This window comes from Peromyscus maniculatus, chromosome 21 (genome assembly GCF_049852395.1).
Source record: "Peromyscus maniculatus bairdii isolate BWxNUB_F1_BW_parent chromosome 21, HU_Pman_BW_mat_3.1, whole genome shotgun sequence".
NCBI classification, from domain to species: Eukaryota; Metazoa; Chordata; class Mammalia; order Rodentia; family Cricetidae; genus Peromyscus; species Peromyscus maniculatus.
The window spans coordinates 25,207,104-25,221,973 of record NC_134872.1 but is presented as its reverse complement, the minus strand read 5'-3'; the positions used below and the strand labels follow the sequence as shown (position 1 = coordinate 25,221,973).

General features: G+C 43.3%; 1 protein-coding gene across 3 annotated transcripts in view; it reads right to left on the bottom strand.

Moving 5' to 3' along the window:
- Positions 1-14,870, bottom strand: part of Mypn (myopalladin) — a 115,235-nt gene that overhangs the window by 89,940 nt on the left and 10,425 nt on the right. The window contains exon 1 of one of the 3 annotated variants that reach the window (XM_006972738.4): positions 1,290-1,430. The exons of the other annotated variants lie outside the window; for them this stretch is intronic. The gene's annotated coding sequence lies outside the window, so the exon portion shown is untranslated. Of the gene's footprint in view, positions 1-1,289; positions 1,431-14,870 lie in introns of those variants that run through there. 3 annotated transcript variants of the gene reach the window in all.

Below are 14,870 nucleotides of genomic sequence, written 5' to 3'. Positions count from 1 at the left end.
TTCCCGTGGTGGCCCTGGTTTTAAATGTTTTGCTTGTTACCAAATAGAATGTCAGAGACAGTATCTATAACTGTAGGTCTTTGACTTCCTAGAAAAAAATATTTTAGATTTTTAAATGAATCTGAGAGTGTTATTAATGAGAAATTGAGAAGTTATGACAAATTTTAATTCATAGCCTATAAAATTCATTTTCTCATTATTAAATTATTACTAACATAAAAGTGATTAAATTACCTTAATGATTTGAGAGAGAGAAAAGTCTCTACAGCTATTTCATCTCTCTCCAATTGAGTGATGGGAGTAACTTTACTAAGTACATGAAAATTTGTTGGTAAGGTGAGACCGTTTCTTCCCATCATTCACTCCTTTTGACTGGAGACACTGAGTAATCTACCTTTTCTCTTTGCTTGTATAGTTTTAAAAATATTCAAGACGTGCATCTAATTGCTGCTAAGAGCTAAGAGTACAGTGTGCTGGGCCAAACATTTGCCAGTGACTGTCAAGTATCTGACAGAGAGAGAGAGAGAGAGAGAGAGAGAGAGAGAGAGAGAGAGAGAGAGAGAAAGAGAGAGAGAGAGAGAGAGAAGAGGAAGAAAGGAGAGAGAGAAAGAGGGAGAGGAAGAAAGGAGAGAGAGAAAGAGGGAGAGGAAGAAAGGAGAGAGAGAGAGACAGGGGAGGGGAGAGATAAGTAAAAAGAGAGGGGAAAGAGGAGAGAGAGAGAGAGAGAGAGAGAGAGAGAGAGAGAGAGAGAGAGAAAGAGAGAGAGAGAGAGGTGTTCCCGAGCAGGCTCTCTGCAGCTGTTGTGTACATTAATCCAGGGAGCAGATCTCCCAACACTAAATATAGCAAGCAGATCCTTTTACAGGATAAAAAAAAAGTTTTAAATGAAAGTCTTCAACCATGGAGTCACATTGTTTTAGATTTGATTTCCTTTAAGAGGGAAATAGGCATTGCACACACATTCGCCATATAAACAACATTAGTGTGATCGGTGAGTATGACGAAAATGTCAGTACTATTTGTCACGGCTTCCTCTGTCAAAGCACTTTTCCTTAGAACTCAGACGGACTCAAGTAGATACCATCTCCGCGAGTCTCATCCCCCATTCCAAAAGCTTTGGAATAGAAAGCCTTCTTTCCCATTTAATTGTGTATCTCATCATACATAATTAGAACGCTACCCTAGCTTTCACTCTAAGGAACAGTAATTAGCTCCCTGAAATACCCCTCTCCCCACCGTCCGCAACCCACTATCGGAACACACTTTCCGAGCCTCAATCTGAATATTACCTTTCTTTTTTTTAGGTGACCCAGATGAGGATGTCCGATCCAGGCAGGCTTCTTCTGAGATGACAATTATCCAAGGAGAAGTTTTCGACGAAAACACGGGAGGAAGGGGAAATTCTTCACGCCCTTGGAAGGAGAGAGCGGCCGCCCATAGAGAACCCCGAGTTAACCTTAGTTTCGGTGAAGAGGGCTGTTGGAAGCCGGGCAACCTGTCACCACCGCGGCCAAGAGCATTTGTCGGCTCACAGGTCCCAAGTTATTTTGAGCCGTATAAACCATGTGCCTGTGAAACATTCCACCTGATTGGACAGGAGAAAACTGAGCAAAGGGATTCCATTGCGGGACAGCACCTACGGGAGCTGGGGTCAGCGGCATTTTTCTACCTACGGAATTTCATTTACAGCTGGAAGCCCAAGGTGTTTATTGATTGATGTTTTGAATTAGTAGTAAAGGAACTATATCACTACTCCACCCGTCAAAGACAATGGCATTGCTTTAAAAGAGTATCAGAATTTGACATTTTTACTGTTATTAATTAAAAAAAAAAAAACAGATAATTTATCTTTGTGAGTTTGTGAGTGTGGTGCATGTGTGTGTGTGTGTGTGTGTGTGTGTGGTGCATGCGTGTGTGTGTGTGTGTGTGTGTGTGTGTGTGTGTGTGGTGCATGCATGTGTGTGTGTGTGCGCGCGTGTGCGCACACGCGCGCGCGCGCGCGCGCACACGGGCACCCCGGTGTGCGAATGGAGATAAAAGGACAGCTTTCAGGAGCTCGCTGTCTTCTTCCACCATACGGGACACAGGGATCAAACTCAGATTGTCACTCTTCTCAGCAGCTCCTCTACCCTCTGAACCATCTCATTGGTCTGGCATCTTTCATTTTAATCAAAGGAAAACTTACTCCCATTTTACTGCTAAGATACTGAGGAAATCTGTCTGTGGAAAGGAAATACAGAGCTGAAATTAATAACTTGAAGCCAAGAGCTTTTTTAAAACTGTCTACAGGGAGCTAATTCCAAAGCACAAAGAAACAGAGGAAAACTCCACTAACTTGAGAACAAATACATATGAACGACCGTCTTCACAAAAGACAAATTAGGTCAGATGTGGTGGCCCACGCCTTTAGTCTTAGCTCTCAGGAGGCAGAGGGAAGTGGATTTCATGAGTGCCAGGCTAGCCTGGTCTACCTAGTTCCAGGCTTGCCAAGGCTACATAGTAAGACCCTGTAAAAATTAATTAATGAGAAAAACCACCAGGCGGTGGCGGCGCACGCCTTTTATCCCAGCACTTGGGAGGCAGAGCCAGGCAGATCTCTGTGAGTTCAAGGCCAGCCTAGACTACAGAGTGAGTTCTGGGATGGGCTCCAAAGCTACACAGAGAAACCCTGCCTCAAAAAACCAAAAGAAGAAAATAAATAAATAAATAAATAAAACCCCACAAATTGGATAAGCTTAAAAGTTAAAATGAGGCTTTAGCAAGATGACTCAGTGGGTAAAGCTTTTTGCCACCAAGCTGATGACCTGGGACCAACGGTGAAAATAAAGTGAATTTTTGTGTGTGTATACACACACACACACACACACACACACACACATATGCACACACAATACACACAGAGATAAATGTAACTTTGACATTTAAAAACTGTTCTTTTAAAAGGGGAACTAGAAGGATGGTTCATAGTTGAGAGCACGGACTGCTCTTATGGAAGACCTAAATTTGGTTCCTAGAACCCAGGTCAGGAAGCTCACAACTGCCTGTAACACCAACTCTAAGGAGATGCTTATGCCTTCCTCCAGTACTGTACTCACAAGCATTACCAATCAGTAAGAAAAAGAAAAAAAAAAATCCTTAACCTGGTGGTAGTGCGCTCCTTTAATCCTAGCACTCAGGAGGCAGAGGCAGGTGGATCTCTGAGTTCGAGGCCAGCCTGGGCTACAGAGTAAGTTCCAGGACAGCAAGGACTAAACAGAGAAACCCTGTCTTGGGGGAAAAAAAAAGTATAGGTTCTTTGATGTTAATTTCATGTGCTTTTAGAATATGAGTCTTGAAAAACATTAGCTCCATTAGTACAGATTAAGTGGTGGCTTAATACTACTGTCTGGTCAGAAGATTACTTTCTGAAATTCAGTCTTGAATGCCAGGAATTTTTGTTTCTTCCTTCCTTCCTCCCCGCCCCCCCAACCTTCCCCCCTTTTTTCCCTCTGTGTAGCCCTGGCTGTCCTGGAACTCACAATGTAGACCAGGCTGGCCTTGAACTCAGAGAGCCACCTGCCTCTGCCTCCCAAGTGCTGGGATTAAAAGCAGGAATTATTTTCTCAAGGACTGTTTTCAGATCTTGGGACATGAAATAGATCCGTTAAAATGTTAGTTCTGTTGAGAAATCACACAACTGTTGACAAGTTTCCTTACATCCATTCATTCAATAAATATTTACTTAATTCTCATCATGTGTCCTGTGTCGTCCAGTATGCATAAAGAAGTGTGCAAAATGCACACATCTTCCTGTCCTCGGGGAACTTACTAAGAGATCTTCATTCTCTTCAGCCATCTTGAGATTTTCTGTGGCACACTGGCTAGAGACGGAATGTGTTTATTGTGGTCACGTCAGAGGTGTCGCTCTTATCTTTTGTTACCAGGTCTTATGGGGGGAGGAAAAGAACTATTATTTCAGAGAGAAAGGAACACAGAAAGAGCCGAGTTACCTGGTTAGATTGCTTTTAGAAATTTCTAGTGGGATTAAAATATTGGCATATAAAGGAACAGATTTCTGCATGGCATTTTACCACCCACTTCACTTTGGTTGGTCCCCTCCTTCACCCTGCTCCTCTCCCCCATCTCTCTGCTACCCCATCCCTCCCTAAACCCTTCTATCCCCAGAGATTCCCATTCCACTTCCTTATCACATTTATCTATTTTCCTTCCCAATCGCTCACTGACCATCAAGACTATTTATCCTATCATGGTGGCACACACATGTAATCCTACCACTCCCGAGGCTGAGGCAGGAGGATTATAAATTGAAGGCTAGCCTGGGTTACATTTTAAAAAAGAAAAGGTTACCCAATTTTGTTTCTACATTTTCTGTTTATGTGGACGCTCCAGCAATTTCTTTTTATTTAAAAAGAGGATGTTGCTCTGTGTAGTAACACATTCTTTTATTTGATTGTTTGGTTGGTTGGTTTTGTTTTTGAGACAGGGTTTCTTTGTGTAGCCCTGGCTATCCTGGCACTCACTCTGTAGCCCAGGCTGGCCTCAAACTCACAGAGATCCGCCTGCCTCTCTCTCCCGAGTGCTGGGATTAAAGATGTGAGCCACCACAACCCCTCTTGGACACTCTCTTAGCACTTGGTGCCGGAGGATTGCTGTGAATTCAAGACCCTCTCTTGAAAAGCAACGACGGCAAAGTGGGTTTGGGGTGAGGTGTGCAGCTTAACGTCACAGCACTTACCCAGCATTCACAGGGCCCTGGGCTCAATCCTCAGCATCATCAAAAGAAACGAAGACCTTCCTCCACCATCCCCACTAAATCTTAAGCCATAATCAGTCAGTTCCCATGCTGCTGGGCCTTAGGTGCAGACATGAAAAAGTGGAACTTCTATATTGAGGAGCTAAAAAGTGTACCACAATTGGTCTCCCGAGGGGAAATGTTTATACGAACCATACTGAACATGTTAACGACCCTGAAAACTGCCATGACAGGCCTGTATCCTACCCTTTTCTATGCATAAACTACTGAGTTGGGAGGAGTCCCACACTCAAAGGTGGACCAGCATCTGTAAGATAGTGAAACTAGGAATACCTATCAAATATTAGAATATTTATCAAATATTAGAATCTGTTCAAAATATGGAAGAATTACAGAAGAAACCAAGAATCTCTGCTCTCTCTCTCTCTCTCTCTCTCTCTCTCTCTCTCTCTCTTTGACATTTTCAAAAACAAATACTGTACACATTTTTAGGCTCTTTAAAAAAGCCAAGTATTAGGTATCTAGGTATTATTCAGCAATTATGAGATGAGTGTTTTGCTTATCCTATCTCAAGCTCTTTTTCTAGATTTTGTCTTAATCCTTCCCTTGCTTATCAGTAATAATTAAGCAAATATTACACCACAGACCTCTTAGGGTTTTTTTAACCAGAGTTTGTTGATGTGTAGAAAGATTCTTAAAGCTTTTAAAAACCTAACATAGTCCTAGATTAACTTACTAGTGACAAGCAAATGTAAGTTACATGTCTTCAGCCTTCCTCACAAAGCAGTGCAGACCAGCTTCCTACGTTACTGTGTTCTGAGCTGATTCTCAGCTTGCTTTCAGCTGTTCCTTTAACACAGCTTAGGCACACTGAGATGAGCCACAGGGATGCCAAGGAATCTGTCCTAACTTGGAGGAGAGACGTGAGTCTCCGTACCAGGAGATTCATATACCATTTTGAGTTGCTTTTTTCTATATTGCCATAAACTCTACTGTCTAAAAGGAACTGCCTCCACATACCAAAGTTTTAATAACTTTGGCTGACAGTTGATGATTTTATACTAAGTTTCCCCCTCTGGCATCATATTTAAAGACCAATGACATAAATTCATCCTCCAGGTTTTTTTGTAATGAAAACAATATTCACCCCAGAGATAAGTTCTTGACCATTTCAAACAAAAGCTAAGTGGTGGAGCATAAACTTCTATGCAACCCTCTGATATAATTGAGAAATACGATAGAATTCTGAAGAAGTTTCTTTTTCACCCTAAAAGCATTAACCTGGAGGGAAAAAAAAATCTAAAAATCATCAATTCCAAACTCATTTAGTTATAAGAGCTTTTAACAATTCTTTCTCTTAACCGCCGAGCCATCTCTCCGGGCCTTAACAATCCTTTCTCAAAGCTAAACAGAACACCCGTTTATGAACATGATTCTATACAGGAAAGTCGCCCTTACCTGCATCAGGAGAGGCGCCATCCCCATATCAATCAACTAGGATCATCTAAAGCTCGGCTCTCACAGCCTGACTTGTGCTGGCCACAAAAGTAGCATGGAGGAAATGTGATACAGCCCAGCCCGAGTAATGAAGGGTATTTACAGGGTTCCGTTGCAGATCCAGGGACAGTCGCTTAGAACACATTGCTCTTTCAGGTCGACTTTAATAACCCAGTCTGTAACGACGTTCTTAGCCTGCAGCAATGGTGGGGGTGGATAATAACGGAGGCTACTAAGGACACAGACCTCTCAGAGGAGATGAGAGAACTTAAAAAGGTCTAAAGAACGTCAACTGAACTGAGCGTGTGTGGCAACATTATAAGGAAACTTGCTGCTTTATATGCTAACTAAAGCATAAAGTGAATTTTGAAAAGAATTTTAAATGATTTATTTATTTTTATTTTATATGCTTTGGTGTTTTGCCTGTCTGCATGTCTGTGTGAGAACGTTGGATCCCCAAGAACTGGAACTACAAACAATTGTGAGCTGCCATGTGGGTGCTAGGAGTTGAACCCAGTCCTCTGGAAGAGCAGCCTATGTTCTTAACTGCTGAGCCATCTCTCCAGCCCCCATAAAATAAATTTTTAAAAAATAAAGATATTCTGAAAAACAAGTTTAAGGATTTTGTAAGACATAGGACATAGAAAGGCCTTTATTTGTACAAATCGGAGGCTATGGGTAATGCATTTAGTTAAGTAAATGTAGGGGAACAATCAATTACTATTACTAAATACTTCACATTTGTGCCCCCAGTTTTAGAGTAGGGTTACAGTGTGATTTTTAGTTAACACATAGCGATGCTTACTTTATTGTGCTATTGGTATGAATACTGGGAAAATAGTACATTTCCAAACATATCAAAGTTTATATTGTATAGAAAGTATTACTTCCAAGAAGAAAAATCTGTTCCCCAAACTTCAAAATGTTATTTTTAATTATGTGTATAAGTGTGTCTGTGAGAGTGTGTGTCACACGAGTGTGAGCCAGAAGAGGGTGTCTAACGCCCTAGAACTAGAGTTAAAGGCAGTTATGGTGAGCTACTCAGCATGGGTGCTGGAAACCAAAACCACGTGGATTCTGGGAATTGAACCCAGGTCCTCCACAAGGGCAGTAAGCATTCTTAACTGCTGCGCCTTCTCTCCAGTCCCTGTTCCCAGAACTTTGTGAAGGTGCTTCCTGAGAGTGGGTAGGTAACTCAATGATAAAGTGTGTGTATAGAACGCATGAGCCCCTGGGTTCAATCTGCAGAACATGTGTGTGTGTGCACACAAGGACATGCAAATATACACAAAGGTAAGTGATTAGATAAGCATCCTGTTCATGAAACACAGAACCATGTACAGTGAATACACACAATGAAAACAATTTAGGTATCTGCTTGAGGGATGAGCTCAATTGTTCACAGAATTGGGAATAAAGTACAAAATCAGCTGGTTGATTCTAGGATGTGTGTATTCTGATGTTCACATTTCTGAACTTGGTATGTGGCTTACAGTTGGGTAAACTTTCTGGTTTAAAAAAAAAAAACAGAGTGGGTGTCGGAGAGAGGGGTCAGCAGTGTCTGCTCTTGCAGAACACCTGGGTTCGATTCCCAGCACCGGCATGGTGGTTCACAACTGTCTGTAACTCCAGTTCCAGGGGATCAGCTATCCTCTTCTGACCTCCGTAAGCACCAGACGTGTAAATGGTGCCCTGACATGCAGGCAGGCAAAACACTCGTGCACATTAAATAAAATTAAGACCACACCAAAACCAAGAGTGGTGGGGTTCAACTCAGGACTCCAGAATAGGGCGTCTCTCACCCCTCATGAGAGATGCTTCTCCTTGTAGTAGATGGTAGTTAACACAGACACTCTCAACTGGCCGATCCACAGAGAATAAGAGAGTGCCAGGCCTAAATGGGACATACGTATCCTACCCCTCCTGGAAAGCCTCAGGGATCTTTGTGAAAGAGGAGACAGAAAGGTTTCCAGAAGTACTAGATAGCGTCAGCCAGGCGGCGGTGGCGCAGGCCTTTAATCCCAGCATTCAAGAGGCAGGCGGATCTCTGTGAGTTCGAGGCCAGCCTGGTCTACAGAGCGAGATCCAGGACAGGTTCCAAAGCTACACAGAGAAACCCTGTCTCGAAAAAAACAAACAAAAAAAGTAGATAGCATCAAGGAGATGGTGTTTTGTTGTTGTTTTGGATGCACACAGGAAGTCACAGCAGTTGTGACAGTAGACACAAAATCGGTGTAAAGTCAAGCTAGACAAAATCTCACCAGGGGCATGGGGAAGTGGGCACAAAATCTCACCACTAGCTGAGGAGCAACTGAAGTTTGATAAATGCGGGGAAGGGAAGAGTCAGTCTGCTACAGTGACCTGAGACCCCTGGTAGGTACACACCACTGTCCAGGGCAAGCCCCTCTCCTAAGAGTAGTTGAAGCCGGGCGGTGGTGGTGGTGGCGGCGGCGGCGGCGGCGGCGGCGGCGGCGGCGGCGGCGGCGGCGGCGGCGGCGGCGGCGCACGCCTTTAATCCCAGCACTCGGGAGGCAGAGGCAGGCAGATCTCTGTGAGTTCGAGGCCAGCCTGGGCTACCAAGTGAGTTCCAGGAAAGGCGCAAAGCTACACAGAGAAACCCTGTCTCGAAAAAAAAAAAACAAAAACAAAAAAAGAGTAGTTGAGTCACCACAAACCGAACTCCGTAGTGGGAAAATGAAAACTCAAAGTTGGATGCGTAGGGAGGTGACGGTGGGGGGGGGGGCCGCGGCTGGGGTAGATCTAGGAGGGGGGGGGGGGTGAATGGTCAAACCACATTGTATGAAATTCTCAAGGAATACAAATATTTTTAAAGTATTCTGTGACTGACACTGAGTTACAAAACTCCGAAATAACTAGTGTCAGGTATATAATCTCAAAGATAGTCACTTGCCATTTTGGTAAAAACAAGTTAGCATTCCTGGGCTATGCACTAGAAACTTTCCTGACAGCTTCAAGTAGGTTATGCTCTTCTTTATGCATTCTTTCAGCACGTGAGAATCTGGGGCCTCAAAAGAGGCTAAAATCACGTTCTACATGTTTGAGCCAAAATTAAACATATGCTCCTAACCTTTGCAAATAATTAAGCGTTCCCACGTTCAACATTTTTGCTAAAGGACTAAGGGTTAAAAATGAAACACGCCTTTTCTTTTAGCAAATGCCCTAAAGAGATTCTACGTAAAACTTGAAGTTGTTTGGTTCTGATTGACATGCACTCTGGAATCCTTCGGGATGATAAGACAAACAAAACGAAGGAGAAAATTCAGGGGGTGGGGAATGGAGATGCTCTCGCATATTCTCTACGGCCAGATTGTGGCCAGCAACGTGGCTTCCTTTGCAGACAGGCATGGGAACGGATGCTTGGAGGAAGGGCACTGACAGGCAGGCAGGAGGCTTCCCAGGGCCTTTTCTGGTTTCTATTCATGACAGCAATTTGCTGAAACAATTTAAGAGCATTGTTCATTGGCAACGACATTTAAATGCTTTAAATGTTATTTCTGAACACTTCCACACAAGTCAATAGTTTTCTATTTTTTGCAAGAGCCGGATAGGAAAATGGGTTTGAGTTCTCCCTGTAGATAGAATGTTAGCGTGGAACGTGCTTGTATGTCAGGCTCTGGACGATCCCACTCAGAGGCTATTTTTGGGCTACAAGGTCATCTCAGAATCAAAGTTCAGTGCTCTTCTTCAAGATATATGAGTAATCACATTAACCCTAATGGCGGGAGGGAAGAGATGGGAACCAATGTTTCTAACTCCGAGAGTTACTCTCCTTTCATTTCCGGCAGCCCCAAAGCTGAATATTATCTGTGTATACTGGGGCGATTAAGGGCAATTAAGAAGTGTGGCTTTCCAGTGGCGTGCACAGCTGGGAGCATTCCAACACTGGTCTTCTAGTTTAGAATGTATGCTCTTTTCATTGATTTCCACTGTCTACTCATGAAGGACAATTATTCAGGTTAGTACAAAGCCAAAAGAGGTTGGTCATCTTGACTTTGATGTTTTGATGGGCAAAGAAGTTGTGAAAACTACTACTTTGCTCTTATGGAGGTGGTGATTATTTTATAGAAGTAGGAAGAGAACAGAAAGGATAGTTTAACACACCACATACACACACACACACACACACACACACACATTAATAAAATTGACTGGAGCCAGAGCGGTGGTGGTATACGCCTTTAATCCCAGCACTTGAGAGGCAGAGGCAGGTGGATCTCTGTGAGTTCCAAGCCAGCCTGGTCTACAGAGCGAGATCCAGCACAGCCAGAGCTATTCACAGAGAAACCTTGTCTTGGGAGAAAAAAAAAAAAAGACTGAAATAGCAAAGAATCGGACACGTTTCTGAGAAACTATCATCTTACTACAGGTAGTTTATCATGGAATCAGTGAATGTATCAAATGGGATGAGCTTGTTGTCAAAAAGGGAAGAGTATAAAGACAAAGTGTGGAGAACCTAAGCTGTGAAGAACGCAAAAGGAACCTGTCTTTTCTGTCTTTATCTAACCAGTGGTCTCCCCCTCCCTAATGCTGCAAACCTTTAATACAGTTCCTCATGAGGTTCTTTTCATTGCAACTTCACAATGATAATTTTGCTGTTGTTATGAATTGTGATGTAAATATCTGATATGCAGATATCTGATCTGTGACCCCTGTGAAAGGGGTCGTTCGGCCCCCAAAAGGGTCACCACACACAGGCTAAGTGAGAAACACTGGTCTAAGGTCCTATTCTTATTTGCATCTGGATCTATCCATTTGGCTTTTTCTTTTGGGGGTGGGGTGGGATGGGGAGGTTCGAGATGAGGTTTCACTGTGTAACTGCCCTGGCTGTCCTGGATCTCACTCTGTAGATCAGGCTGGCCTCCAGCTCACTGAGATCTGCCTGCCTCTGCCTGCCAAGGGCTGGGATTAAAGGAAGGAGCCACCTATCACTGCCCGACGCCATTTGGTGTTTTCCGGATGTGGTAAACTCCCTGTCAGGTAAAGACAGCACACCTGAGTGGAGGGAGGACCTACAAAAGCCACTTCGTTCTGCTTTCTCATCCATCCAGCTCATCTCCAAATTACTCAGTTCAGTTCAAGAATGGGTTATTTAAAGCCTAGTCTAAACAGTCTCCTGGTCCAAGGTAATCACCATGTGTGTTCCGTCATCTGGAGCTTCTTCCCTTCATCTTTCAGCCTAGGTGGCAAACTTCAACTCAAAATGTGGCCACTGATGGTGTCACTAACAGGGACGTGAAAACAGATGATGTTGCAGAGAGCTTTAGACACAGAAACGTAGGGCACTGTTCAATGACCCGGAAATAAATCTATTTATCTGACCTGCCTGACAATATTTTAGATTTGTGATCAAGAGTAAGGAAAAAAAAAACACATCTTGAAATAGCCACACTGTGTCCCACATGCATGTGCAATTGTTTCGTGTTTGTTCTAAGGCCTTGGGATAATTGGAAATGTGGTCATCCTGGTCCTGTGATATCAGGTCCCACCAACCACTCTTTTGCACAAATCTTGTCTTCTGCTGACATTTCCCTGTCTCCTTTCCCTATCACTTTGCTCACGGTTTCTTTTACTTAAAATGTAATAAAACAATGAGTGGCTGCCCATCTCTTTGAAATCCTCAACTCCCTGCCTCCGGCTCCTAAGCACTAGGCTAACAGGCATGTGCTGCCATGCCCTGCACTTCTTATGTTGCTAAATTAGATTCGTTTATACACTCAGGTAAATACCTTGAGAATCAAACCTATAAAAATGTTTTTTAAGGATTTATTTGTATGTGTGCATGGTGTGTGTGTGTGTGTGTGTGTGTGTGTGTGTGTGTGTGTGTGTACATGCTGAAAAGGCCGGAAGAGGGCATTGGATTCCCCTGAAGCTAGAGTAACATGTGATTCTAAGCCACTCAGTGTGGGTGCTGGGAACAGTCCTGTAGTCCTCTGGAAGAACAGTAAACCCTCTTAACGGCTAAAGCATGTTTGTATCTTTCTCCTCCCCATACCTTTTTTTTTTTTTTTTTTGAGGCAGAGTCTCACTGTGCAGCCCTGGCTGTCCTGGATCTCGATCTGTAGACCAGGCTGGCCTCGAATTCAGAGATCTGCCTGGCCCTGCCTCCTGAGTACTGGGATTTAAGGTGTGCGCCACTACGCCTGGCTTCCCCATAAAAAATGTTTAACCACACAATTAAATTGTCAGGACATAGCACAAAACAGGCAGGTGACAAACGTTTGCCTGTGGCCTGTCATGAAAACGAAGTGTACATTATTTAGTTGTCCTAAATGATTCTCTTAATTCAATATTATTTGCTTACCATTTTCTATGGGTTACAAGAGATGAAATGGCCTAAAATCTCTTCGATGATGGCTAAGTTATCACTCAGGGTTATGATATGTAATCCATAAATGCCCTGAAGAATTAAGTCAAATGAAGTAGAGAGCTAAAAATGATTGGGTATTAGCGGTATACAGGTCACAAAGTGGGGAGCCATATGTGTCATTGGCTCGGTGATTACTCAGTTTCTGGCATAATTTGAGGAGGAGAACCCTTTCTTTTGGAAAAGGTTTGGTGCTAATAGATGTCCATCACGCCCAAGGACTTGTTCAAAGGTGCCTCATACGAGGTCCTTCAGACCTTTGCAGTCTTCTCCAGTCACTACTGATTTCCCGGAACACCTTTCCGAAGACTGTTTTCTATTTGTCCTTGATTTCACTCTACCCCACAAAGGTAAGCCTGGTTTTCTGTTGGTTTCTTGTTTGTTTTTTTTTTTTTTTTTTTTTTTTTTTTACTTCCACAGCCTGCTTCTCTTGGGTTTTTGCACTTCCTGACCCTAAGAGAGCAATTCTGTCCTTTCCCATGCCTCATTTTTGGGGAGTCCAACTCTAGGTCCCAGCCACGCTTTCTATTTGTCCAGAAGTAAAGAATATATTTAAGATGCTGGGCAGCGGTGGCGCACGCCTTTAATCCCAGAGGCAGGCAGATCTCTGAGTTGAAGCCATCCTGGTCTACAGAATGAGCTCCAGAACAGCCAGGGCTGTTACACAGAGAAATCCTGTCTCAAGAAACCAAACCCAAACCCAAACAAAAGAACATGTTTAAAACTTACATTATATAATATACACTAATTTATATCAAGATTTTAATGATTTGTTTCTGACTCCCGATTGTATTTACTCTCTAAAACGCAGATCAGAAGACCGAGTGTCTTAGCTCTGTAAGTGACGCTGTGATCCAGCGCTACAGCGAAGCTTTGTGTTTGTTGCTCTAGTTAATATAATGGCTTAATACGACTCAGGAAGTACAGGTCGTTATCCCCATTTTATGGAGGATGAACCTGAAAAAAAAATTACATGCCTCCATGTTTTTGCAGATTCAAGGGTATGAAAAACATCAATTCAGACGAACCATGTCATTACCTTCTTTTTATAGAGGAAGAAACTAAAGATCAGAGAAGAAATCTGCACAAAGCCACTCAGGGCTGTGATTCACACCCAAGTCTATTCCACGCCAAAGCCCAAGCTGTTCTCTATGCCAGCAAGCCACCTTTCAGAGACATTCACACTTGTTAGTAATACATTTAGGAACCCGTTTGGGATTGGGGGAACCTTGGCAGAGATAGAATAACAAGGAGACATCTGGTAGGGTTGGCTCGTGATGGTTACTAACTCCCTCCAAAGTTCTCCCAAGTCCTTTGAAATCTGGATGCTTTAGACGTTCGTGCTGGTCAAAGAATCATCTTAAATGGATTGAAGTGACTCAGTAATAAACAGTTCTCTCTGTATCTGTCTGCAGACCAGGAGGCACAGGACGCTGGCGCGTGAGAGGCTGTCACTCTATCTACAGTCTTTTTCAGTAGACACAGCCTTAGCATTTCACCTTTTTAAGTTATTTCCAACCACAGTGCCAATAAAAGCAAGGAGCTGGATGCCATGCTCAAAAAAAATGTAGTCCCAACTACTTGGGAAGCTGAGGCAGGAAGGGTGCTCGGGGTCAGGGTTGGAAAGAGGCCTGGGTGATGTGGTAAGGTCCATCCCGTACCCAAATGGATAAAAATAAAAGTAACAGAGGTGTACTGGCCTTGAAGTTGGTCTTTCTTGTGTTATTTTATGGGAAAGTTGTGATGACCAGCGCTGTGTGTGAGGACACACTAGCAGTATAACACAGATTCCCACTGGGCAGTGGTGGAACAACCTCCCAGCACTCGGGAGGCAGAGGCTGGCAGATCTCTGTGAGTTCGAGGCCAGCCTGGTCTGCAGAGTGAGTTCCAACATAGCCAGGGCTGTTACACAGAGAAACCTTATCTTGAAAAAAACAAAAAATAAAACACATAGCTTCCCAAGGCTACTGCTCATGGGACTAAGGAGAGCACCTCTGAGGGAACACCCTGGACCTCACCTACAGCAGAACCAAGCGATAAATGAGCGCCAGTGAGATCTGGGAACAACACTGAGCAGATAGAACAAGCAACTAAAAGAAACGCTGAAAGATTATTTTGTATCTCAAGATAGCAATTGCTATAAACATTATTTTACTGCGTTATGAAAACTGTGAGAATTAGACTGATTTTATCCATTGAAATAAGTAAAACTGCTTCGTGAACTGTACTTTAAAG